Source organism: Aedes albopictus, chromosome 2, assembly GCF_035046485.1.
Source record: "Aedes albopictus strain Foshan chromosome 2, AalbF5, whole genome shotgun sequence".
Lineage (NCBI taxonomy): Eukaryota > Metazoa > Arthropoda > Insecta > Diptera > Culicidae > Aedes > Aedes albopictus.
This window is the reverse complement of record NC_085137.1, coordinates 343067820-343095688: the sequence shown is the minus strand read 5'-3', so window position 1 is coordinate 343095688 and position 27869 is coordinate 343067820. Positions and strand designations below refer to the sequence as shown.

The window sequence follows — 27869 nt, the reverse complement described above, 5'->3', positions numbered from 1 at the left end:
AGCAGCGAAATGATTCATCTTTGCGCTACTTTTGAAGTTGTGGGGATGACGGTGGAACCGGACAGCGCGAGTGCGGCGCCATATGGTATACGCGTGGCTGGTTTTAAGATGAAGGTTGGAAAAATATTTGAAAAAAAATCGTGCAAAAATAATAATAATCGTGGCACAGTTGCTGTAACTACAGTCGACTAGTCGAGGTTTGAAGAGCTTCTGTTTGATAATTTGTTTGCATAGAATACAGCTCTGAAGTTGATCGGAATCATGAAGACAGATAACTATGCGTCCCTACGGTCATCGGGAAGGGGAAGGAATGTTAGATTTTTTTTTATTCCAAATCACTTAACCTAATTTACAGCTCTTTTGTCCACCTAGGCACTACGTGTGCGATTCCAATTGGCACTTACATTTTGTACAGCGCCTAAATGTATTCTATTCTAATTCTACTATATCGAACTGGTGCTGCTTTCACTTTTTTACCCTGTGCACGGTAGAATTATGAGTACGAGGATGTTGATGTGTGGCTGTTGTTCCTTTTCCGATTGGGGGTCGTCCATTAAGAGTTGCGGTTCGCCGGTATCCGAATTCGGGGTCCGTTAAAGTTGTATACTCCGAAGAGAGTCAGGTGTCAGCTGCTCTCGGGGGGAAGAGCAACTGACAAAAAATTGTAAATGCCGGGGCTGGGATCGAACCCATGCTTATGAAGCGAACGTGTGGACTACTGCGCCACGGGTCCCGACAGGGAAGGAATGTTAGTTCGGCAACGTTTGTTGCAAGAGACCTTAGAACCCTGTGTATTGCTACAATTATCTTAGTAAAGAGTGTTTGTTATTTAGGACACTAATTTTCAACACAAAAAATTAGTAATAGTTTCGCAAAAGACGCAAACATATGTATATTAAATCACTGTTTTCAAAAGCTTAGAAGGAATTCAGTTCATATTCCTGTGAAATACATGGCCCGTTAAATCCAGCTGAAGGATGACTAAACAACCATCAAGACAATAACTTCCTCTACATTTCCCTCGCCATCCGAATATCGCATGTATTGCAACAATAAACCACAGTAAACTTCAGTAGCGCCAGCAAAACTTGACCTCACCTCATTTCGTCATCCGCCGAGTATAATAGCTCGCATTTACACACATTGAAATCAACCCGACAGACGACGCCGCCGCTGCTGCCGCTACGACGGTCGCCACTCATTCAACAGTGATCCAAACGTTGCTACCCAAATACACCCGTTGCCACCGATTACCCCTAACACCGTAAGAACGACGGCGACAACAGAACTATACTCGTATAGAATATACAGGTCCCTCGTTACACCGCTGCGCTGCTATTCCCTGATCCCCCGGACGAGTCCAGCTCCGAAACTACATGGAATGGAAAAAATGCAACCTGTTCGCCGCCAAACCGGTAAATAGTGTAACGAAGTACTATGTAGGGTACACCCTCATGACGACAACAACGACGATGCCACGCTAGAGCAACAACAACAACGTCCAGTAGCATTGCAATGCTTTCATTCACAAAACGACGAGCGACCAAGCAGCGTGGGTTGGTTGTTGGCTGGAGGTTTTGATTACAATAACCGAGAATGAGATGGGTTCGTCAGAATGATTCTTAGTTCGGTGCACCGACTGACTGTGTGCGGTGTCCAGTTGGACTGCTTAAATAGGAACAGTTTGACGAGCTATTCGCAAATTGATGTGTTATGTTGCAATAGATGTTCTTATGATAGACTTACGTCCTGCTACAATAGAACCGAGACCATAAACTTGAACTACCTCTGAACAGCAAGAAAATGCTTAAAGCTATGCCATCTGTTTTGATGCTGGAAAGGTATATGATGACAAAGCGATTCAGACCTCTTGTAAGGTCCTTCAGCCTCTTACCATGTAACTGCAATCCCTACGTTCTTATTGCCACCAGCCGGGATACGAACAAGCTAGGTGAAGATCGGGTAACCAACCCCGGTAGAACCTTTGGTCGTATGCAGACAGGGGTGAGGAGTTTACTTCAGCAAACTTTCTGGGCCCCTCCGGACAGTAAACCGGGGCGTTAGTGTGGGGAAGTTGTAGAGCCGGCTTCCTCGACGGCCGCTCGACAACGGACCAGATCTTCACCGTGTGGCAAGTTCTCCAAAAAATGCCGTGAATACCAAGTCCCACTGCACCACCTGCTCATTGAGAAACTATTACCATTTATTTTGGTTTTATGATGAATCTAAGAATCGCTTCTTGACTATTTGACACAAACATGTAACTTGGGATACGACGTGCCGGGCTCAACAACCGGGGCACGATTTTCACGAATTTCAGCGCATTTTTCTATTTTGTCGGTGATAGAAATATTGTTGCTAGAATATTTGGAACGGTAGAAGCACCGCGTGGTGGTGAAATTCAGAACAATACTCTTCATGACCTAGAAGCACTCGTAGGCCTGAATAGCTGCTTCAACTGGCTTCAATCTCGTGCTATATCCCACCAAAGTCGTTCCGGAAGTCACTATGTACACTACCCAGCCAACCACATATCGTAAATCATTGTGTGGAATAAATCGTATATTTTCATATATTGAATCAGAATCGTATAATAATATGTATATTTGTTGACAATGATTGCGTCAAATCGCATTTCATGCCAAATTAAATTTTAATTGCGATTTTGTTTCATATAGTCGTCTCCGATCATAAAAGCTGCGAGATTCTATCGGTAGGATCGCACAGAATCGGATAGAATCGTGAAAAAAAAACATACATTCTTAGTGTCAAGCTGCAAGTTTGCTAGCATCGTATATATGATTTCTTTGAATCGAGAAAATCGTCGCTTCACATCGTATAAGAATCTGCTAAATCGAGCTTGCTACCTAAAGGTATGATCGAAATCGGTGAAATCGTATACAACCATAACAATGTTGTATATTGATCGTTTGCGTCACACTTGCGTCGTATACGAAGTGAACGAAATCGTAGAAATCGTATATTGATTTTTACAGTCGCATATGATTGTTACTGCACTTTTAATAGTCGAATCTTAATCTCGGAAATCGTAAAGGGTTTTGTTTACATATTTGTATGATGGAGAAAAAAAAAAACAAAAAATGGTATTCATCATAAATTTGTATTTTTGTTGTTGTTGACACATTCCAACCATGGTAGCAATAATTTCAACCAAATATATAGGTTTTCATACTATTTATATACAGCAGATGACTTACAATAAGTGATGTATTGATTCCAACAACGATGTCAATTCCGGGCCTCATGCACGGCATCACTTTTGGTGCCACTCAATGCACAACAACAACGCTCCCACCACAAGTCTCGCGCCGTATCATGCTATTTTTTTTTCGTTTCATGCCATTCACTTTGAACTCTCTGTTTCCAACTTGGCAATATAGCCAATACAGATAAAGCGCAGTTATCAATCAAAGGACCTAAGTTCGATTCCCATCGAACACCAATTGTTTTTTTTTTACTTGAAAATCTTGAGTCGTATATCGGTTCACTCAATCGTAATAAGATCATGCAAATCGTATATTTAGACGGAGAAAATCAGCGAAATCGTAGAATTTTTTCGAGAAATCGTAAATCATGTTGTATGAAATCGCAGTAATCGTATATATGTTTCGATATGGCCTCCACTTTAGTATGTATATGCCTGTTTCATGCATTCAATGCGATTTCTTTGGTGCTATATATGTGTGACTATTTCAGTTGCAAATTCGATATAGAAACCAAATTGCTGGCTGGGTAGCACCACGTGGTGATGAAATTCGTAACTATGCTATTCATGCCTAGAAGCATTCGTAGTCCTGAATTACTTTGCAACATCTGGCTTCAATCTCGTGCTATATCCCACCAAAGTCGTTCTGGAAGTCACTATGTACACTAGCGCCGCGTGGTGGTGACATTCATAATTATGTTCTTCATAACCTAGAAGCATTCATAGTACTGAACAACTTCGCCGAAGATTGTACCTTTCTGTCTGGCTTCAATCTCGTGATATATCTCTCCAAAGCCATATCGGAAGTCACCATGTACACTAGCGCCACGTGGTGGTGAAATTCTAAACTATGTCCGTCATAACCTGGAAGTTCTCGTTGTCCTGAACAACTTTACCCAAGATCGTACCATCCTGTCTGGCTTCAATCCAGTGCTATATCCCACCAAACTTGTTCCGGAGGTCACTATGTACACTAGCGTCACGTGGTGATGAAATTCGGAACTATGCTTTTCATGACGTAGAAGCATTCGTTATTCTGAACAACTTTGCCAAAGATCGTATCTTACTATCTGGCTTCAATCTCGTTCTATATCCCATCGTTCCGGAAGTAGCCATGTACACTAGCGCCACGTGATGGTGAAATTCGGAACAATGAAATCCATCACCAGGAATTGAAGGGCTTTCTTTGCCTGCCATTGCATGAATTTGTATATTGTGTGGCAGAAACAATGATACACTATGCCCGGGGAGTCGAGAAAATTTTCCCGACCGGAACGGGAGTCGAACACGCCGTCTCTGGATTGGCGATCCATTGCCTTAACCACTAGACAAACTGGAGACCCCAAATGTGGAACTAATGTGTTTGGCTGATTCTCACCGGAAGCAGCATGAAATTCTAATCGGCTTTCACTACACCTTTCTAGGACAGTGCAGGACTCCTATAACGCCAAAAGAGCACTGCTCCCAAGTTACCAAAAGTTACGCTTCCCATGACAAAATGCACTTTCAAGTTTCGCGAAGTTCAGATAAAGTTCCAAATGGAACTTTCTGGCTACTTAAGAGGCTAACGATGAGCCTTGCTGGAACTTTGGTCACAAGTTCCGGCAAGGCTCATTGTTAGTTTTTTAAACAGCCAGAAAGTTCCATTCGGCACTTCATCTAAGCTTCGCCGAACTTTAAAGCTGCTTAAGATGCTACTCGGAACTTTGTCGGAACTTTCAAGTTCATACCCTAGTAACATTTTATAGTCAATTAAATTAGAAGAGGTTCTTAGAACGATTATAAAACTGAAATAAATGTTGTTAGTTTTTATGACGGTTCTCTTCAAGTTTAATTGACCATCAAAATGTTACTTGGGTAGAAGTTCAGTTCATTAGCATTGTGTTTCAATGAAATTTATTTCTTCTACAGAAAACAACTGTTTAAGCATACACGAATAAAAGACAAATATGAATTCATCAAATCAATGAATACTAGGCTTTAGCAAAAAAAAATTGCCGCGCATCGGATTAGAACCGGTAGTCGCTACGTGAGAACCCTACGCTCTACCACAGTACCGTAAACCGGGGTCAAATTTATCTCCGGGTCGAAATTGATCAGACGCTTTTCTGTTAGATAAAGCATACTTTTAATAGTTTTCTTACAAGTATCGTGCTGTTCGAATCTGATACTAAACGATATTTGGAAGGAATCTTTTCCAAGTATGCTTTATCTATCAGAAAAACATCTGATCAATTTCGACCCGGAGATCAATTTGACCCCGGTTTACGGTACTACAGTTGCGATTGAGTGAACAGCAGGTAAAGTCTGACTTGAATCGATTTTCTGTCGGCAGCTAGTTTTGCACATTTGTACAGTAGTGAAGTTAGTTTGACTTTGTCAAATGTCTTCAGCAGCGCAGCGGTAAGTCGGCAGGCTATCACGCAGGAGGATCCAGTTCAAATCTACATAGCAGCCAACATGTGTGAAAATATAATTATCAGAAGCAATTTCCAGACATGAATCACAAACCACCAACAGGGTTGTGATTCTGAAAAACACATTTTGTTTCTGCATGAATTTTGTCAAAGTTCTGTCAGAAGCTGCTTAGAAAGCTATCCAGCGTGCTTATGTGAACCATAGACTAATTTCAAGACCTCGATGTACCATAGAAAACGATCAAATTTTCGGTGACCAGTCCGGTACCCAATAAATATTCGTAACCGTGTATTTTTTTTCCGTGCAAATTGCCTTTTGTGTAAATTTTATTTAGCGTGTTACACTGATCTGAAAGCTCTGACAGTAAGGGACTAAACATAAATTACGTAAAGTGAGTGCCGAGGATTGTTCACAATCTGCGAACTTGACTGCGGAAAAAATTGCGACCATGACGCCGCTGTGTGAACTTTCAATGAGCAACCTCGAACAAGCTGCTTAGCTTATAAAGTACCCGTTTATCTGAACTTTTGGTTACTTGGGCTGCTACTGGCGTCGAACACGTTAATTTGGCTCGATTGCATCGCCGGGGTTCCAAAGGGTTAAAGGTGTCCATGCGGGAAAGTTTAAAGAAACAAATAGATACCACTTTGAAAATATTCCTAGATAAAGTTCTTTAGGAATTTCTGCACAATTTCCTACGAAGTAAGAAATTTTCGACACAATCCTTGGAGGCATCCCTTCAGAATTCATGAAAAAAAAATAAGTCTGAACATATCGCTGAAGTATTTCATAAACAAATCCTTACCGGGTCTTCTGAAGGGATCTTTGTAGGAATTTTCTCAGGGATGCAAAACTTGTCAATGAATCACTTGGCTATATCCCTGAAAATATTCTAAAAAAAAATAATCCGAAGAAACCCCTGGATGAATTTCCAAAGGAAACCATGAAGCAATTGTGGCAGAAATGGATAGATGGTTCTCTAGCGGAACACTTAGATAAATTTCTGGAAGAACCGTTGATGAATTTCCAAGTAAATCCTTGAGGATGTTGTAGTGGAATCCCCGGGGGAAATAATGGAGGAAACTTTGGAGGTATTTTTCAATTAATCTTTGAAAGGATTCTGAAGGAATCACTGGAAAATTCCGAAGGAATTTTGAATTCATGGTTTATTGGTTTTTTTTGCTATGGAAATTTCGGCCTATGAACTTATTAAAGAATCCCATGAGGAATTTCTGAAGAAGTCCATGGATGGACTTCTTGAGCAATACTTGGAGAACTTTTAAAAGAAATATTTGAAGGATACTTTGAAGAATATTCTGAAGAAATCTATTAAAAAGCTTCTGAGAAATTCCATTCAAGATTTTCTTGAAGAATACTTGGAATATTTTTTAAGGAACCCATGGAAGATTTTTTAAAGTAATCCATGTAGCTTTCGGAAAAAAATCAGGGAAGATTTTCTAAGACAAATGTTTTGAGGAAACTATGGAAAAGTTGTAGAGGAACTTTTGAGGGAATCTCCGAAGAAATTCCTACAAGGTTTCATGATACATTCCCTGGAGAATTTTCTTAATATTTTATGACAATTTCATGAGGAAACTATGGAAAAGTTGTAGAGGAACTTTTGAGGGAATCTCCGAAGAAATTCCTACAAGGTTTCATGATACATTCCATGGAGAATTTTCTTAATATTTTATGACAATTTCATGAGGAAACTATGGAAAAGTTGTAGAGGAACTTTTGAGGGAATCTCCGAAGAAATTCCTACAAGGTTTCATGATACATTCCCTGGAGAATTTTCTTAATATTTTATGACAATTTCAGAAGAAATTCAAGGTGGAATGTTTAAAGGGGACCATGAAAAAAATAATAAAGAGTCCCTGGCAGATTTTTTCGTAGAATCACTGGAGGAGTATCAGAAGGAATTCGTTAAAAACTTTCAAAAAGAATCCCAGGACAGAATTTTCAGAATATTCTTGGGAATTCCATGGAAGAATTACTGAGCATATGGAACGCTTTGGATTCTTTTTTTGAAGGAATCTCAAAAGGAAATTCTGAAGGAAATTCTGTGGAAAATCTCGAACGTATTTCTTATACAATCCTTGGACGATTTTCTTAAAAGAATTCCTCGAGGATCAATTTGTAAAGGAATCCTTGAGAAAATTTGATAAAGCTTTGAAACATTTTGATGCAATCCTCTAAGAATTGGTTAAAGAATCCCCGGAAGATTTTCTGAAAAAAAAGTTGGAGGAATTGCTTGAGGAATCCGTGCAAGATTTTCTTTAAGATTCCCTCGAGAAACTGCAGAAGAAATACCTGGAGGAGTATCTAAACAACTATTTGAAGAAAATTTAAGAATAAATCTTTGGAAAAAAAAACATTAAAGAATCCGTGAAGAAATTACTGTGGGAATTTATGGAGACGACCTTGAAGATATCTCTGACGAAATCTCTGGAGCAACTTTTGAATGAATTATTGGAAGATTTTTTTGAAAAATCCCTGAGAGAGTTTTTGAGAAAATATTTCAGCCTAAAGGAATTCATGAACTAATTTGTGAAGAAATTCTTGGAGAATGGTTGTTATGACACTTATGACAACTTATTTGTGTGATAGCTGTAGAAATCCCTAGTAAAATTTATTTCTTTTTTTTTTCACAAATGTTTTTTGAAAAAAAAAGATGATGAAATTTCTGTGAGAACTCCTGGATAAATCTTTTCAGAAAAGTCTCAATCACTTAGAAAATTTCTGGATTTTTCTTAAAGATTTTCTGAAAAATAAAACGGAAAATTTCAGAAATAGGGTCTGCCAGATTATGCTTCTAAAATGAGACCTTTTGTGGGCAACGCATGAATATTTTTACTTGGAACGAATTTCTGAAAAATAAATCTTTATGGATTCTGGACCTTCTCACAAAAATATTTACACTTACGGGAGTGTACCACAACTTTCATTTTTTAACCCTTAATGTAGGAAAAAAAATCATAGTTTTTTTCATTACAACTTGTATGTAAAATCTATTTTTGATGTGAACAATTCAAAAATTTGTCACCTTTTGCCTGTTATAAAAATAGATAACAAAAAAATTAGAAAAATCGAAGCATTTGACCATCCTGTGCTACCTGGCGAATTTTGAGGTTGGAAGTCAGCTTTTTACAGAAAAATAGTCTTAAAATCAAAAGGTAAGTTTAAGGAAAATTGGAACTTTATGACATCCAACATAGATTCGCGATGAAGTTTCTCTCAGTGTATTTTTTTAGTCCATCAAATATCCTCAAACATCTGGGGATTTTTTTTTCTTATCATCGTACAAATGGTATGAAAGTTCTCAGAATTTAATGAAATTTATTTCATTGGTAGGGTTTATATATATATAGATATGAACAAAAACTAAAATGAAAAAAATCAGGGTCGTCTAATTTTTCGGAAAACTTCAGTGGAAAACAAACACTTTCCACAGGCACCACCTACTTTGAAAAATTATAATTCAAGAACGAAGCATCGTAGAAATTTTTTTGTAAAATCATAAGCAAATAAAAAAATACAAAATAAAATTTTTTCACTCTAAATTTTTGACTGATGAGGAAAATCGGTTGGAATAGTCCTGAAAAAAATCCCAAAATAAAATATTTTTGAAAGGAAATTATATAAGCTACATTCTGTAAAATTTTCAAAATGTGGTTTTCTCCGTTCCTGAGTTATGACCAATTTTGTGGAAATTTTCCAGATGTGTTATATGAGCCATTTTTTAAAAAAAATCAAAACTCAATAACGAAGCATCGTATATATAATGCTTTTTTATGAAATCATAGATAAATTTTCTCAGCAACTCAAAAAAAATATAAAAAGGAATTTGTTTTCCACTAAATTTTCCACTGTTGAGGAAAATCGGTTAGTAAAGGCGGAAAAACTATTTTAGAAGTCCGGAAAAATTCCCAAAAAAATTTTTTTTTGAAAAGAAATTTTATAAGCTGTATTCTGCAAAATTTTCTCCCTTCCTGAGTTATGACCAATTTAGTGGAAATTGTCCAGATATTGGTTGATTTTCGACTGTCTCTATTATTTATTGCACAAAATTGGTCATAACTCAGGAACGGGAAAAAAACACATCTTGAATGTTTTGCAGAATATAGCTTATAAAAATCCCTTTCAAAAATATATTTTTTGGGAATTTTTCCGGACTTCAAAAATAGTTTTTCCGACTTTTCCAACCGATTATCCTCAACAGTGAAAAATTTTGCGAAAAACAATTTTTATTTTGCATTTTATTGAGTTGCTGAGAAAATTTGCTTATAATTTCACAAAAAAAATACAATATCTACGATGCTTCGTTCTTGAGTTATGATTTTTCTGTGGAAATTGATTGTTTTCCACTGGAGTTCCCCGGAAAATTAGGCAATCCTGACTTTTTTCAATTTAGTTTTTGTTCATATACATATGAACCCTACCTATAAAAAAATGTCATCATATTCTGAGAACCTTCGTACCTTATCTTCGAAGACATCATTTCATTCCAAAAACCCGTTTTCAAGTTTTATTTTTTGAAAAAGATCGTTAGGTTTTTTTCATTCGCTTTTTTTCAAAAGTATGGTGATAGATATTGCAAAAAACAATACATGGAAAACAATTTCAGATAGAGGCTTATACGTGAGCAGAATTTCATTTGAATTGAAAAATGTCGTGTCTACGCGATTCGTGGATTGAGCTGGATATGCTCTATGGTTCGACTTCTTCTAGTTCATTTCACTAAAAATGTACCTTTGGATGGACAGTACTTTAGTTCTTGGAAAGGTGGAAACTCTGCACAAACGATGAATGCATAATGGTGTCGTTAGTATCGTTAGTTACCATTTCATATCTGATTTCGCTGTTATGCGCCATCAAGTACCCAACGGTGCAATCTGAAAATTTTATTTCACGATGGATTTCCTCTTAGCACTTCAAGCTATTCAAGTGCACAAGCCCATCCCAGCCGATGCTGACCACCGTTAACCTACTGTGGAATTATGAAGTCCGATTGGTTGATTGATTGATTGATTGATCGCCTCCGGAATATTGTGCGTCTGTTGCAAACAATACTTCCCAACGGAACGTTACAGTTTTTTTTTCAAGCTCATTCACACTTAAAATTTTCAGATTTTCCACTTGAGTACCGCAGACTGCCCGATCGATTCGCGAACATCATGGATTCACGCTTGCTCCATGAATTTCGCACATTGAAATGCATACTCCCGAAAAATCCTCTCGCTTTTCATCGTGCTGTGCTGTGTTACAAAGTGTCTGCTCCACACTACCTACTGGCGGCAGCGGTCGTTGAAATCGATGTAAAATGAGCAGCCGAAAGAGGGAATTTCACGCTGTCGAATAACTTCCATGGAAATCGGAGTTATTAATGCGGTGCACTGACAGACGGCACAGGCCAATCGATTCATGTGTAGTTATGTGTATTATTGCAACATCATTTCCTCTTGTGTGCGTGAGAATGCAGCTGATGAATATTTCCGCCCTTGTAATTAAATCGAGAATATTATTTTAACAATCCGAAAAAAAATGCAATAAATCCACCGATTCATGGTGGGTCAACATAATTATCTGCGTGAGGTGACGGCGGCGATGGCCAGAAGTCGAAGCCGTTGAGATACTATATATTATTCAAATGGTATTTATTTACTATGCAAAGAATAGAAGGTTCTCAGTTGAAAGCTGTTGATGTACTCATAGAACACTAGTTTATGGAGAAAGCTGCATCCCTATTTTAATGTACACATAAGAACAACATTAATTTAAAAAATATATAAATTAATCTCATATGAATGTCAAACAATTTCATATGTATATTCGAACTTTTTCCTGTTGTACTAAATCTGTTTTCAATACATTCATGTATTGCATGCATATCATACAGAACGCTCTGCAAACTTCACTAGTATAGTAACTCATCCCGAGTGAATAAATCCATCAGCAGTCAAAGGAACAACGAAAGTCAATAGAAGTCAGCACGAATGGTTTCAATCATCTAACATGAACGATTTATGTGTCCCTTCCAAAAACGGTACATACTTCATTCAGTGAGTTTCAACGCTCAGAAAAAAAAAAACAATCTCCATTAATTGGCAATTAGATTCCATTCTTCTAGAAGCGGGATGACCTATGACCACATCCCGACCTATCGAGATCGCTCTCGGACACTGGTGCCATGACTGGAGCGGCGACCAATCAGCGCTATATGAAAAAAAATATGGGTTTAGTATCGATTTCATCACATGGTCGCCCATAACTCTTCCCATTCAGACTGTGAGCGGAGCTGCCAACTCAAAACAAGCAAGAGGAAAAAAAGATCGAACGTACGCCACATGAATGCAGAATATGATGAAATAATAGCAGCATCATGAATAAATGTATTTAGCTAACGGGCAATGATAATTAAACTGGCATTAACACAAGGCACATACCGATGATGACGACGACGACGACGACGATGGCCCATAGGGCTACAGCGTGTTGGACGCGTGCGGTATCTGCAAATGCCGCTACGCCGCCGCCGCAGCCGCCATCGTCATCCAGTGTCCAGTGAGTGAGCATTGACGACGAGCGTGAAAATCGAAACCCATTGAAGTGAAAAACTTGCCAAGTTTGCTTTGCGCTGTGCCGAACGAACACGGACAGACAGCCGTTGTTGCCGCGCAATGAATGTTTTTCAGCTATGCTGTTTTGCCTTTCTCGTACACTAAGTGTACTGGAAAGGCTATATGTTCACTCCAAAAATGACTTTTTGATAGAAGGCCCGGAGGGTCGAGTCACATATACCAATCAACTCAGCTCGACGAATTGAGGTGATGTCTGTGTGTGTGTATGTATGTGTGTGTGTATGTATGTGTGTGTGTGTATGTGTGTGTACAAAAAAAACTCACATCACTTTTTGGCAGTAAACCTCAACCGATTTTAATGACCAATGGTTCATTCGACGTGGAATCTGGTCCCATTGTTTCCTATTGAAAATGGTTCGGATCGGTCCAGCCGTTCCGGAGTTATGGCCATTTAGGTGTTCCGGATCGGTACCCCAGGAAGGGGCCAGATATGAAAACGCTACAAACCCATTCATGCGACACATCAAACCACGGCACTTTCGAAAACATGATGAACGGTAAACAGGAAAATAGTCTCGGGCCATATCTGAACCGGTAGTGTTCCGGAACTGGTTCCGGGTGACCTGCCGGAAGTGGCCAAATATGAAAGTGAACCAAACCCTTCATGCGACACATCAAACAGCGGATTTTTCGATAACCTGATAAACAGTAGGCAGGAAAACATTCTCAGACCATATCTGAACCGGTAGTATTCCGGAACCGGTTCTGGGTGTTCCGCCGGAAGTGGCTAAATATTGAAGTGAACCAAACCCATGCATGCGATACAACAAACAGCGGCTTTTTCGATAGACTGATGAACAGTGGGCAGGGAAACATTCTCAGACCATATCGGAACCGGTAGTGTTACTGAACCGGTTCCAGATGTCACGCCGGAAATAGTCAAGTATAAAAGTTAACCAACCCCTTACATGCGACGCATCAAATCGCAAGCTCTTCAGGCAACCTGATAAACGGTTAATAAAAGAGAATAGTTTCAGATCATATTTGGATCAATCGATAGAGTTCCGGAACCGGTTCCGGGTGTCCCGGGTGTCAAATGTAGTAGATATCAAAACCCATGCCTGTGGCACATTAAACAGCGGCTTTTTAAAGAACGTGATGAACGATTAGTCAGAAAATAGGCTCAGACCAGAACGAAGATCTTTATAAAGGCTACCGATAGTGTTCCAGGACCGATCTAGGGTGTCCAGCCGGAAGTGGCCAAATGCCAAAAAGAACCAAACCTATGCATGCGACACATCGAACCGCAGTCTTTTTTTAAACCATGAGGAACGATTAGCAAGAAAATAGGCTCAGACCACATTAGAGGCTACCGATAGTGATGCAAAACCAGCATTGGGTGCTTCCTAGGGTGCTTCGCAGGAACTTCAAAAATGAACAAAGTCAATGCAAGCGATAAATATGTGTAAGAAAACAAAATCTTGACTGAACAAAGGCCACATACATACAGACTGTTTATCTGTACTAAAGCAATCTCATCAAATCACTGAGGTGTAAAAATATACAGTAGGATAGGTCAACGTTATATGAGAAAATTATCGCATCATCCACGGAGAAAGTTTTTTCAATCCTCTTTTCCGTCTAAAACTACTGGGAATTTTCTTATGGGATTTAGTATGGGTAATTTCACTTGCTTGCATTTTTTGTCAAATTTTACATGAATTTTGTAACCTATGATAATAAAATATAGCCTAAAGTGTCAAGAAAAAACTATGTCGAAGACCGTAAAGCAGGGCTGACCAACATATGGCCCGCGGAATCGATGAATGAAACTTGGCCCAAGGATTGAAATATTTGAAGAAATTTCATATTTAAATAAAATTTAATATTAAAATTAAACTCGAAATAGGTAGAGTGTTTTGTTAAAATTTTTCAAAGATTAAAAAATTTAAATACATAAATTTAAAAATTTTAAACTTGAAAGGTACAGCCAAATTTGAAGCAGAATTTCAGCAAAATTTACTGGATTTCAGAAAAACGTGGCTGCTGAACAGCAGAGTTTACTGAACGAATCAGGGAAGTTTGCTGAATTTCAGCAAATTGTATGCTGCAACCTGCAGTTCGGCAAAATTCAGAAAAAAAAGTATTCAGGGTGATTTTTGCAAAAAATCAAGAATTCTTGCTCACATTTTTATGACCCAAATGATGTCAGTGTTGTGATTTGCCGTGAGAACGGGTAATCGGATGTACAAAATTTCACTGTTGCATTCGTGCTTTCGAAATTTGATGTCGAAATTTAATGTCTGGCCCGTCGACTGGTATGGAGTATCACTTGTGGCCCGCGGCCACCAAAGGTTGGGCAGGCCTGCCGTAAAGTCATCTGTGATTGTGAAAGACGTTATGTCCTAGCTTGTAATTATCGTCTTGATGTTGATCGGTCTTCAGTGATAGTGAAGGTGCTCAAGCAGTCAACTGAAAATTCTGATATTTTTCAGCCCAGTCTATACGTTTAACGTAACGTCGGAATATGTTCAACTAATAAATTTCCCAATTTTATTAAAATTATTGCTTTTCTAAATAAGGTATTCTCAAGATTCAGGAACAGTTCGCATTACGTCAACGGAAAGATCATGCTTCGGAATGATGGCCCTAGCACAGAATCTAGCTAAACAAACAATAGTAGAAGATTCCTAAAACAGGGACCGAATTCTAAACCGGCCGATAGGTAGGAAATTGTTCACATCACAACGGTTTCAAACCGATCGGACTCAATAAATACCAAAACTTTCGTATGACATTTTTAAGTTAGGCAAGGCCATCATGACTAGGAAACCTTGACCGATTGAACCCTTGAAAAGGCCCCATACAGATCGAAACGTCGGAAAAATCATAAACTAGTGTTTTCGATTCCCCCAAAAGGCTGAAGCCAACATTCTGAAGCAAAATAATCCCAGTCGTATCCCAACCAAGGAAAGATCATGGGTACATGTTTGACGAGAAAGGCACTATCACCACTAGGTGGATTAATCTGGGTTTTTTTCTTCTCCCTGCCACAGGATTTCGATGTCCGGTCGCAGTTTTTAGATTGATATTGCTCAACAGCTAGTTACCGGCAAATGGAGCTGCTTCATGCTGTGAAAGTGATCGTAGATACTCAGCTGAGAAGCATGTTTTAGGGAGCGTCCATAAATTACGTCACGCAAAATTGCTCATTTTCAACCCCCCTCCCCCCTATGTCACACTTTTTGTATGAGACCTCTGAAATTTTTGTATGGATTGTCACACTTTGCTAAACCCCCCTCCCCCCTAAAAGCGTGACGTAATTTATGGACACTCCCTTACATGGTTGGAACGTTTCGTATAGAAAAATAGTGAGGAAGAAATAATCGTACATACGATCAGGTCTTTTTACGCGTTTCATATTTACTTGGCCACCTAAATGGAAACTCCATATGAAATGTTTTAATTTAATAAAATTTTCGTTGAAATCGGTTCAGTATTTTGGCTCTACAGTTTTAGGTAAAAAGTGATAGTTTTTAAAGTGTTTGTTTGCCCAACGTTTTTGAATGGTCAGTATCTTTTTTTCGACGAATCTTCGCAAATACTTAACCGATTTTGGTAAATTTGATGTTAGCTGCACATAATGTGCTATTCCTGGTCGAAAAATCAAAAGTTATACATAATTTTGTGCATCTCACTTTTTTGGAGCCCATATTACCTCCAAAGACACCTTCAAAAATTCCTTACGCGATTCCTTGAGAGTTCATCCAAAAAAGTCTGGTATGTTTAGAGATTCTCGCTGAATTTTTGCTTTGTATCACTTCAAAATGTATTCCAGTCCATGGATATCTTTGAAAATTTCTTCAGGGATTCCTCCAGATTTTATTTCAAGCATTCCCACAGGAATTTCCCTTGGAATTGCTTCAGAAGTTTCTCAATCAATTTCTAAACAGATTCATGTTCTCAGGGATTCCTCAGAAATTCATTCTGAAATTCCGCTTGGGATGAAAAAAAAATCTATACAAAATTCATTCAAGGAATATAATTCTTCAGAAATAGTCCTTCAGAAATATTGTCAGGATTTTTCAAGGAGTTTCGCTTTGGGATTTCTCAGAAAACTTTCAAGCAATTTATCCAGGAATTTATCCAGGGGCTTTTGCAGGTTTCTGGAAAAACTGGTAATTAAAAATCACAGAATGTTGCTAGTTGACCAATTGATAGATGACTATGAATAAAAAATCGCTATCTGGTGGGATTTGAAACCACGAATCCGTATTCGCTAGACCGGCGCTTTGGCCAACTAAGCCACAGAACAGATAACAATTCAGCTGCATAGATAGCCAGACTTACTCAGAGTCCACACCACGCAAGAATTCCTCCAGATGTTTCTTCAAAAGATGCAATTTCAGGAGAAGTTTTTCTCCTGGTTATCTTTTTGAAATTCCGATTTTTTTCAGAAACTTTTCTGAGACAATAGCTTGCATTTCTCTACAAGTTTCTACATTGTTACTCCATTTATTCAGACATTTTCTCGGGCATGTATTTAGAAATTCCTCTAGAAAAGTCATAAGAGATTCCCCTGAAAGTTTCTTCAAGGGATTCCGTGGGATATAGGGATTCCTCCCGATAGTGATTTGGATTTATTCAGACCTTCTTTCAGTGATTATTTTAGAGTGTGTGTTTCCATTGATTCTCTCAACAATTCCTGCAGAAATTACCTATTTCTTAGGATTCAATGAAATTTTTCAAGAATTTGTTCTTTTGATACTAGCAAAGTGTTCTTCAGTTCCTCCAGGAGTTATTTCAAAGATTCCTTCTAACATACATTTTTTCTAATGCTTCAAGTGGTTTTCTGGAGAAATACTCCGGGATTAATTTATTGTTTCTGCAGAATCTCCTACGGAAGATTCTTCAGGTAGCAGTATAGGGATTAACATTTAAGAAATTCATCCAAAGTTATATCCAAGAATCTTACAAGGATTCCTTCAGAAAATTATCCAGTTCCCTTAGAAATTAATTGGAGTATTTCTTCAAGAATTCCACCAGAACCTTTGTCTGCGATTACTTCAGACACTTTTTAAAGAGATTCCTTCAGAATTTCCTCTACAGATTTTTCCATGAGTTTCTTAAGCATTTTTTCACAAGATCATTTGCTTTAGAAATGGCTTCAGGAATTTTTGTCCACGAGTTCTTCATTCCTTCATGTCTTAAAGAAGTCTTCAGTATTTTGGTGCAATTTCTGGAACAACTTCTAAAAATCCCTGGAGCATAGTTTCCCAAACTGTGGGTCGCATAAAGAGTTTTGGATTCGTAGACCTAGCCTAAGCACCTAAAAGTTTCTTAATTTTTTTCTTAATAGGAATACCTAAATTGTCTCTAATCCTATTTCCAGTGTGAAGAAATTGTTTACGTGAAGGAATTGACAGTGTAAACTAGCTGTCCTTTTTAAGTTGTCATAATTAAACGTTATTGGTAAATATTTCATATTTATTTTTATGAAAAGTTTGAACATCTCATCACTGCTAAGGAAGGCAATTGTCGATTAAAATACATTTTTTCCTAGTGGATCGTGGGAGGTTCGTCTGGTTCCAAGGAGGGTCACTCACCCTTTAAGTTTGGGAACCGATGCCGTGGAGAAAGCACACATCACAAGCCCGTTCACATGGGAGGGATTTTGGGGTTTAAACCCCTCCCATTGCCTATGTTCCATACATTAGGCGCCCCTCCGCCTTTTGCCTAAATTAAGAAAAAACCCTCCCTAGTCGCCTTTTCTGTGCACGGGTCTGACGCCCCAGGAGTTGTTTCTAATAGAATCACAAATGTGAAGAAATTGTTAGAAAAAATAAAAAAACATCTTGAAAGAAATTTTGAAGTAGGTCTGGAGAAAAAATATCTCCTCTAAGGAATTTCAAAAAGAATCTCAGTAGGAATTTCTGAAAGAAACCCTGAGAAGTTCCATGATCAGGAAAACACTTCAACACTCCACATTTTGGTGCATGTATTGTTTGTAGTAAATAAATCTTTAGTAAAATCCCTGTAGAAGTCCATGGAAGTACTTTTGAATAAAACTTTTGAAGGAATCAATGGAAAATTTTCTAAAGAACCTTTTGGAAAAACTTCTCGGTAAATGAGAAATTTATAGAAACATTTCTAAATAAACCCTTGAAAAAAAAATCTTTCTGAAAGAATTCTTGGAGAAATCTGTGGACGAATTTCTGAGGAAAAATTCTAAACACATGTGTAGTCACGCATAAATGAGCGTTTTCAGAGATCTTTAAAAAAACTCTTGAAAATTCTGAATGAATTAATGGACTAATTTTGAAAGAAATTTACGCATTTTTTTCTTGAACTTGGAATCCTTGCATAAATTTATTGTTGGAATCTCATAAACATTTTTCGAAGGAATCTCCAAGGAAAATTCTGAACGAATCCTGTGAAGAATTTCTTAAGCAATCTTCGTAAGAATTTCTGAAGGAATCCGTGGATGATTTCCTGAAAGAATTCTCGTGCGTATTGCTATAAAAAAAACAAAGGAGGACTTTTTTAACCCAAGAAAGCTTTAAAGAAGAATTTTCGAATAAATTTTTGGTGGATCCTCTAAGGAAAATTCCGATGGAAATTCTAGAGAAAATTCTGAAGCGATGAATGGAAGATGTTCTAAAGACCTTTCAAAAGCAATCCGTGGAAGACTTTTGGAAACTAATTCCAGGAGAATTTTCTAGAGATTTCTAGGTTTCCAAGAGATCTATGCAGCAATATCCAAAGGAATTCAGGGGGGTGTTAAATAACTAATTAATTTCTGGGGTAATCTCTAGAAAACTTTAGAGATAGTTCTTATGGACATTTTTTTTTTTGAGGAAACAATCCAAACATGTTTGAAAGATATCTCAGAAAAATCTCCGAAAGCATTCATGGTAGATTTTGTTTTTAATTACCTGGGAAATTTTCTCAAGGAAATGCCGGAGGAGTTTCTGAAGATGTTCGAAACTAATTATTATTATTTTTATATCTATATTCAGGAGATTACCAGTACAGCTGATTCATCTTGAACAATAATAAACTAAAAATCACTGGAGAAAAATCTATAATCTTTGAGTAAATTTCCAAAGAAATCTCATGATGAATTTCTGAAAATTTCTTCATAATAGGGGAACTTACGTATTTTCGGCAGTTTTGTTCTCTTCGTCATGGGGGGTTTTTTGAAACCTGTTGGTCTCACAGTTGGCCTCAAATCCTTCCCAACCAAGATGAGTTGTATGTCCAAGTTTCAAACAATTTGGCCCACAAAAACCCCCCATGACGAAGAGAACAAACCTGCCGATAATACCCTTCGTCACCCTATGTCTTTTATTTGTAGAAATTCCTGAAGGAATCACTGGAAGAGACCCAATACTCCAGAGTTTTTATTGCAAGTGTGAAGGCGAAAGAAAAGTTTCATATATTCAGATGGAGAAATTTGAAATCTATATAGAGGCACAAAATCTGTAATATTCAAATGAATAATTATTATATGTTTGTGAGAGATCAGAAATTAAGAAAATTTTATTAGGGTTTTGCTCTAAATATGACACATTTTCAATTAATTGTTTTTTTTCAATCAACATTTTTTCAATGGTTGAAAAATATGTTTTCAATAGTGGATACAATTTCTTATTTTTCTACAGTTTCGGCGGCCTGGTTCCAGCAAGACATTTCCATCTACCCTTTTGTTGCTTTACAAGGTTATATGTTTCGTTAAATTGCGCTCATTTTAATTCAATAGGATTTTTTTTTTCAAGAAAGAACTTACATAGCTAAAACAGGTCTTCAGGAAGTTGTTGCTGTTTAGGAAAAAAAAACATTTTTTTTTGTTTAATTAATTATGAGACATTTTCTGAAAATTGAACTTTGTGACAAATGATAATTTTCAGAAAACATTGTGGTTGAATAATGAAACTGTTTTTAAATACTTTTGGGGTGTAAACATTTTTTCTGTGATTTTTTGTGGGATTTTTAATGTCATTTTGTGTGTTTAAATGTTGGATTGCATTGATGTTGAAAGTTCAGCTCCTAATCACGTAAATGCCTGTTATTTATCAAGCCATATGTTGCACAGTATTCAGTAAAACAAATCATATAAAAGCCCAGTGTTGTCTGTCTGTCTGTCTGTCCGTAACGCTTTGAAATGTTTCGTTAACCCTCTACAGGAAACCTTAAATGATGGTCCATTTCGCATACTTGTTCTTCTGTATATCATGATCCTGACTAATTAGAAGATCGGTGTCTTCAGCAAAGTTGTTGGGTTGGGCAAGGCCTTACAGATGCCAGACTGTTTAATTCGGAATTTCATATATAGGTGGCACTAGTGAGCATGTAAGTATTAGGTATATGATCCCATTTTTATCAAGATCCGGATCACATAGATATTTGGTGTCTTTGGCAAAGTTGTATATTGGGTCAAGTGTTTACTAATGATGAACCGTTTGTTTGAAAAATTCCACACATAGATGGTGCGACTAATCGTGCAAATTTATATTTCATGTATCTCAGGATCCTGAGCACCTACAAAGATGATACCTCCGCCAAAGTTGCTGTGTTGGTCAATGACTTACAGATGATATGCCGTTTGATTTGAAACTCCAAGTATAAGTGGCATTACTAAGCACGCATATTTCATATATCTCATATATCGCAGGATTCTGATTACTTAGAAAGATGTAGTCTTCGGAAAAGTTGTTGTGTACGCTATTTTTAGGATCCACTGGTATGCGTGTGATTCATCAAAATATTTGAACAGTCCCTTGTGAACGATCTGCGTGTTGACTGAGTGGTGTTTTTTTTTTTGAGTGCGCGCAGAAATTGTGCACTGGGATTATGACATGCGGGCTCTCACTGCTCTCACGCAGAAGTCTAGTCACCGCACACAAACTCTGCATGAGAGCAATTTTATATTTTTAACTGTGCGTTTGCCTCTCTTTCTAAGAATCTTGTGCTTTATGAGATATACAAATTGCATGCTCACTGACACCACCTATGAGCAAAATTCAGAGTAAACCGACTCATCATTAAAAGCTCTTGCAACTTACTTGCAGAATCTTAAATTTTTCTAAATAATCTGAATCCTGTAGGCGAATTCCGGGACACAGTTTCTTCGAAGAAAAGAAAATTTTCATGCTGGATGAAAATTTCTTCTCTTCGAAGAAACTGTGTCCCGGAATTCGGCCACTGATTTATAAAAGATTCAAAATGTGTATGCTCACTAGCTTCATCTAGTGACAAAGGTTCAAATCAAACGGTCCATTATTTGTAAATTCTTTACCTACCAAACATCTTTGTTGAAGATAGTAGAAACGGTAAGAGAGTTATTAGGATCCTGGGGTATTTGAAATATAAAATTTTCATACTCAGTAGCGCCACCTATGTGTGGATTTCCGAATCAAATTTTGCATCATCTGTAAGTTTTTGACCTATAAAACAACATTGCCGAACACACCACCTTTTTGTGAGATCAGGACCCTGAGATATATGAGATGTAAAATTAGCATGCTCACTAGCGCCACCTATGTATGGAGTTTCAAACCAAACGGCACATCATCTGGAAGTATTTGACCAGCACAACAGACGTCTCGAAGACGTCATCTTTCTAAGTGATAAGGATCCAGTGTTATATGAGATACAAAATGCACACTAGCACCACCCAGTGGTGGAATTTCAAATCAATCGGTCCATTATCTTTAAGCGTTCGACTTGCTGAGCAACTTTCCCGAAGACGTGACGCTTCTACAAACTCTAGATCTTCCGACAATTTCGTTTTAAGACATTATATTACTAAATTTTTAACGCCAAATAACGCCATCTATTGGGGAAATTTTGAACTAAAGTACCTATTAGACTGTTTGTCAATTGAACAAATATTTGTTATTTTTTAACAAATATATTTGACAAATAATGTAATGGCCAAATATGTTTGACCAAATAAGTAAGGGGAAATATTTGGTTGTTATTTGCTATGCATTGACAAATAATCGCCTACTTGCTGATAGTCAAATATTTTACCCATGACAGTTGAATTACATTTCTGTTTTCGGTTCCATTTTCATGTCGGTTTTTGTGACCGGGATTGAGATTGTATGGCAAAACCCGAGACAGAGGTTTTGCTTTGCCACCCCGAAAGTATTACCAGATCACCGGCTGGGGGCCGCGTTTATCAGAAGCCCAAATCGTCATAGGAAGACCCTCTTCGCCGCTGAAAGACTCGTCGTAACAGCTATTACGCCTCCGGAAGGTCCACTTCGCCGCCCGCCGGAAGGACTGTTTGGCCACTCAGAAGACCATATTGTCACCAGAAGGTCCACTGAGTCGGCCTACTTTATCGCTGGAAGGTTTGTTTTATTGCCAGACGAACCACTCCGACGCAAGATAGTCCCATTTTGCCACCGACATCTGCTTTGCTACGGGGTGCTCCGCTCCTGGAAGAGCCGCCACAAGTCTCGCTTCGTCACCCCAAGGAACGCTGTCCCGCCTTTGTACTCGGGTCACTGCCGTGAGGTCCAACGTCTCTGAGAGCCCGTCTCGTCGCCACCCGCTTTGTAGAACAGTGAGCACCTACGCTGTCCCGCCACGAGGTAACTAACTAACGGTCTACGAATGATTGACGTCAAATAAAATAAATTTCAGGGTCAAGCACCATGCCCGCCGTTTACCAAATCCTGTAATAACCAAAGTCCATCCTGTTACCGCCGTTTTTAGCATCAACACTCGTCTGCCATCGCTTCAGTGGAACCCTAATACCTCAGCCGGTGAGCCGAAGAAACCGACCAGTTGTGTACCGTTTCATTCAAGACGTCCAATAAACTTGTTCAGTTGCATGAATGTCAAAGCATTTAAACGAAGTATCTACCATATTGTTTTATTTGGAGGTAGCTATCGACTGAGGGATCTGGAAACCTGGGACGATTTTCGGCTGTGTATTGTGTGTCTGTATGTTAGAAGTGTGAACCGAATTCTGCGAATATTATTAGTGTTCTAGAAGTGGATCCCAACAAATCCCAAATTTAGTTTTAGACGGATTATGCTTTCACAAAGCTATTCAGAACGAAAGCGATTAACACTTCTAATTCCCTGAAAGTTACGTCCAATAATCCATAGAGATGAACTACTGAAAGAATATAAGAACTATCCTAGAAGGATCCTTTTGAATGATTCCAGAAGAAATTCCGAGAGGAGAAATCTCAGAAGAAATTTAGGAAGAATTTTCAGAATGGTTCCTGAAAATATCCAGTATGAAACTTTAGAGGGAATACCGAGAGAAAGTCTTAAAGAAATCTATTATTTTTGAGGAGTGTCAGAATGAACTTTTAAAGGAATCCCAGTAGAAATATTCGGTATGATCCCAAAAGGAATTTTTAAAAACTCAGAAAGAACTACTGGATAAATTTTAAAAGCGGCTCAAGGAGATTTTTTTGCAAAAATCCCTGAAAAAACATCTGAATGAATTTTCAGACCGAATTCCAAAAACAAAACAAAAAGGAACTGCAAGTAAAATACCAGCATAAAATCCAAGAGAAATCCTCGTAAGTATTCTTTGGAGACTTTTAGATGGACCTCCATGAGGTATCCCAGAAAAAAAATATAACTCCCGATAAAAAATCCAGGAAGGAAATTCAGAGAGAATAATGGAACGAACTACTGGAGGAATATACGTATATCGTAAAGGCACACAAGGAACCTGTCAAGGCTGTCCAGGTTTTCGGACGCTAAAAAAAAAACAACCATCACCCCAAGCGTTGCAAGGGTTTGCTACGCGTGAACGGCTGGTCGCTGGACCAGACCAAACCCAAGATTCTGCAGTATATGCTCCAGAAGCTGCTGCTGTTGCTCGGCAAGGAAATGTTTGTCAGTGTCGACATCATGATCCGCGTTTCCGGTGGTGGTCATGTCACCCAAGTCTACGCCATCCGCCAATCCATTCCCTAGGAGCTGGTTTCTTTCTACCAGAAGTATGTGTATGAAGCCTCTCGCAAGGAACTGAAGGATATCCTGATTCCTGGCCGTACCTTGGCCGTACCCTGCTGGTTGCCGATCCCCGCCTTTGCAAACCGAAGTAGTTTGGAAGTCCAGGTGCCCACACTCGTTACCAGGGATCGTTTAGTTAAACTCTTGCATTCGGTTACAGTTTTTGTTTTGCTTTGCTGGTCGTAGTTATTTTGTATTTCTCAGTTCAATAAGTGTTCCATTGTCTGGCGCAATTTGAAATTAAAGAAAGAACCAGTAATATCACCCGTAAATGAATGAAGTTTGATATTTATGTCGAAGGGCATGTTTGAGATCACTTTCACCGAACACAGCACTTGTCAAAGCTTTTGATCAAATATGTTTGTGTCAAATATTTGATCACCGATTACTGTGACAAATATATTTGATCCGATTTGATCAAATATTTGTCAAAACTTAACGAAGCAAATATTTGGCATCATAGCAAACAGTCTAATGGCACCTTAACCAATTCACCACTAGATGGCGCTTGACATATCGAACATATTTGACGAAGACATGAATATTCTTAAACAAGAGAATAAAAAGATATAGAGAATTAAATTTGGGGTCCAAATGGACCCCAGGTATACAAAATCGCCCTGTTCAACTTTGACGTGGAACAAAAATCAAAGTATGCCAAGAAATCAACTTTATTTTAGCTTTAATAGAACTAGGTCTAGTCTGAAGGTATTGCAAAAATAAAGGCAATATGTATTACCAAACTTGTTTGCCATTACTCTGAAGTTGCCTGGGGTCCAAAATACGAGAACTTTCTGGATGTGTTTTGACTGTCCAAAAATAATAAAAATCTTCTGGAATATTTTGTACCATCAAAATTGGGCATTCTAAAGATTCTAAGAACTTTCTGAAAGTTGCTGAATGTTCTAGAAAAAAAAAAACAAGAAGAAGAACGTTCTACAATGTTCTGGAGTATTGAACTTCTTAAAGTTTCGAGAATATCCTTGAAGTTTCCGGACGCTTCAGAAGAAGGGGAAGAACCTTTTGCAGCATTATGGAACATCTTCTTCTTATTTTTCTTGGCGTAACATTCCAACTGAGACAAAGCCTGCTTCTCGGCTATGAGCTTCTGTCTATGAGCTCTACCACAGTTATTAACTGAGAACTTCCTCTTCTAATGACCACTTCTAAGTTGTTAAACTTTTTGGAAAAGAACCATTCAAGAAGGTTGGTTCTCCACATCAAACCTAATAAAATTTAGAAAATTTTATGGAAGTTAGGAAACAAACAGAAAAGCAAAAAAAAAACTTTCTCGAATGTTCTGGAACGTATAAATCTATAAAATTTCCAGAAACCTTCTGGAAGTTACTGAATGTTTCAAAAGTAAAACAATAATCTGAGATATGCTGGAATATCACACTCTCAAATACAGAATACTTTCTTTAAGCTACTAAAATGAGAAGAATCTTATGGAATGTTTTGTTACACTTTTTTTAAATTTCGAGAACTTTCTGGAAGATTATATCTGTTCAAGAAAGAATAAAGCACCTTTTGTGATGTTAAATTACACCTGATTCTTTTTTTGCACGTTTTGCACGGTTTTTGCTATACCTCAGGTAATTTTCAACCGATTATCATGAAATTTTGTACACATGTAGGCACGGATTAGTACTATCCGTGTACAAAATTTCATGAGAATCGGTTGAAAATTGACTGAGTTGTAGCAAAAACTAGACCCGTGAAAAAAAAAGAATCGGGTGTACATAAAATTTCGAGAACTTTCTGAAGATTACAGAAAAGAAGAATAATAATCTACGGGTATGTTCTTAATCATCAGAATTCTTAAGATTCTAAGATCATTCGAGATGTTACTGGACGACTCAAAAACAAGACCTTTTGCAAACTTTTTTAGTTTACGAAAGTGTCTGGAAGTTTGTGAACGTTCAAGAAAAAGAAAAATAACCTTCAAGAATGTTCTGAAACAAAATCCATATTTTTTTAGATATTTTTGGAAGCTACTGAACCTTCCAAAAAAAACAGAAAAATCCACTAGAATATTCTGGAACATCAAACTGCTTCAAATACCTGGAACTTTCAAGAAGCTGCTGAAACATTAAAAGCAGCAGAAAGAATAAGAAAACGAACCTTCTGGAATTTCCTGGAACCTATTTTTTGAAGCCGAGAATGTTCGGGGAGTTGGTGAGCGTTCATGAAAAAATAGAAAATTAACCTTCTAAAAAGTTCTGAAGCAGCAAAATTCATTAAATTTCGAGAACTTTCTGGAGATTAGTAAACGCTCAAGAGAGAAGCATTTTGGAGAAGATTCTAGAATGTTTTCGAGAATTTTACAGAAAAAGCTGAACATTCTAGAAATCTCTGGAACTCTCCTTTCTACTATTTAAATGCGTACGATCAGTAGATTCAGCAGTATTTAATGAACCGACAGACGTTTATGTCAAAAGTGTTGCAGAGAAGAAATGTAACTGGAACTTTAGAAGCACTCTTTTCCTAGCTAACGCGGCTAGACACGTCGGGTTAGCTAGTAAGTTATTATTCTCCAAAAATCGATGATTATGTATCTTATGTGCGTGTTGCTCTTCACTGAAGTACCCTTAATATTATAACAAAATATCAAAATTGGAACAACATTTCAAAAATACTCTTACATTCTTACTAAATTAGCAGAGCAAAGCAACTTCATCATTTAATCATTCACCAGACCACAAAAAAGGTGTGAACCGAAATATGCAGGTAAAAGACCTCCAATCTTGGCCCGACGCGGGACCGATTCGATTTGAAACGTATCATCATCTCGGAAATTACTCCATTCGTTCCCTCAAAGGTTCACCCCTAAATCGTGTGCTACCATTAAACCAATTTTGAAAATTGCTGTTGGTTTTTGGCACGACTCGACTGACTAGCTCGTCGAGCGATTGATGAACGCCTCCCGTCACTTCTAAAAGCGTTGAATAGAGGGGACTAGAGGAGGAAATGCGCCGTTTATTTTATTTTTTGGGAAAACAAAGTCGTGTGGTTATATAAGAAGTGAAATCTACCAATATGTTGTATAAAATCTTTTTCAATTTATGAAACTAACGAAAACCACCGTTTTCATGAAATTATTTAATAAAACTTTTCTCTTTTTATAGTAACAAATTTTAGCGAAATAAAATTTTGAATTTATTTTCAAGACACATTTTATCCCCTTTCCGTCTATCTTCATCCGAACAGCTCTGTCCAAAATTCTTTTTGATTGACCTGTTGTTTATCTATCATTTTCTTGGCACCAAACTGTGCGACAAACAGCCAGAAGAGGCGATGAGCGGAGTAAAAGCAATTGAACACGGGGTTATTCTCCGGTTGAAATTGCTCTAGCACGAATCTGGAACCGCACAAAGAACATTGCGTACGTTTGGCTGTCGACGACGCGACGTGATGATCGCCTGCTAGCCAACTCGTCTCTCTAGTAGGTAGCTACATGAGAAGAACGGCGACGACGCTTTGCCCGAAAAATGGTTCAACCGAACCTGGAGGTGGGTGGCACAAGTTGGGGAAAATGATTTGCATTGATCCACTCTTGATGAGTATGTGGGGGATAAAAAGCGAGCTCGGCAAAGAACACACTACTAGTCTGTCCAATCGGTCGAGGTTTCACCGCGCTATCTCTTGAC

General features: G+C 37.9%; 1 long non-coding RNA gene and 1 pseudogene across 2 annotated transcripts in view; one reads left to right on the top strand and one right to left on the bottom strand.

Annotated features, from left to right (window-relative positions):
• The window catches only part of LOC134288283 (uncharacterized), a 585889-nt gene that overhangs the window by 168716 nt on the left and 389304 nt on the right, over positions 1–27869 (bottom strand). The gene's annotated exons all lie outside the window — the stretch shown is intronic.
• Positions 23803–24698, top strand: LOC109428599 (small ribosomal subunit protein uS9-like; annotated as a pseudogene).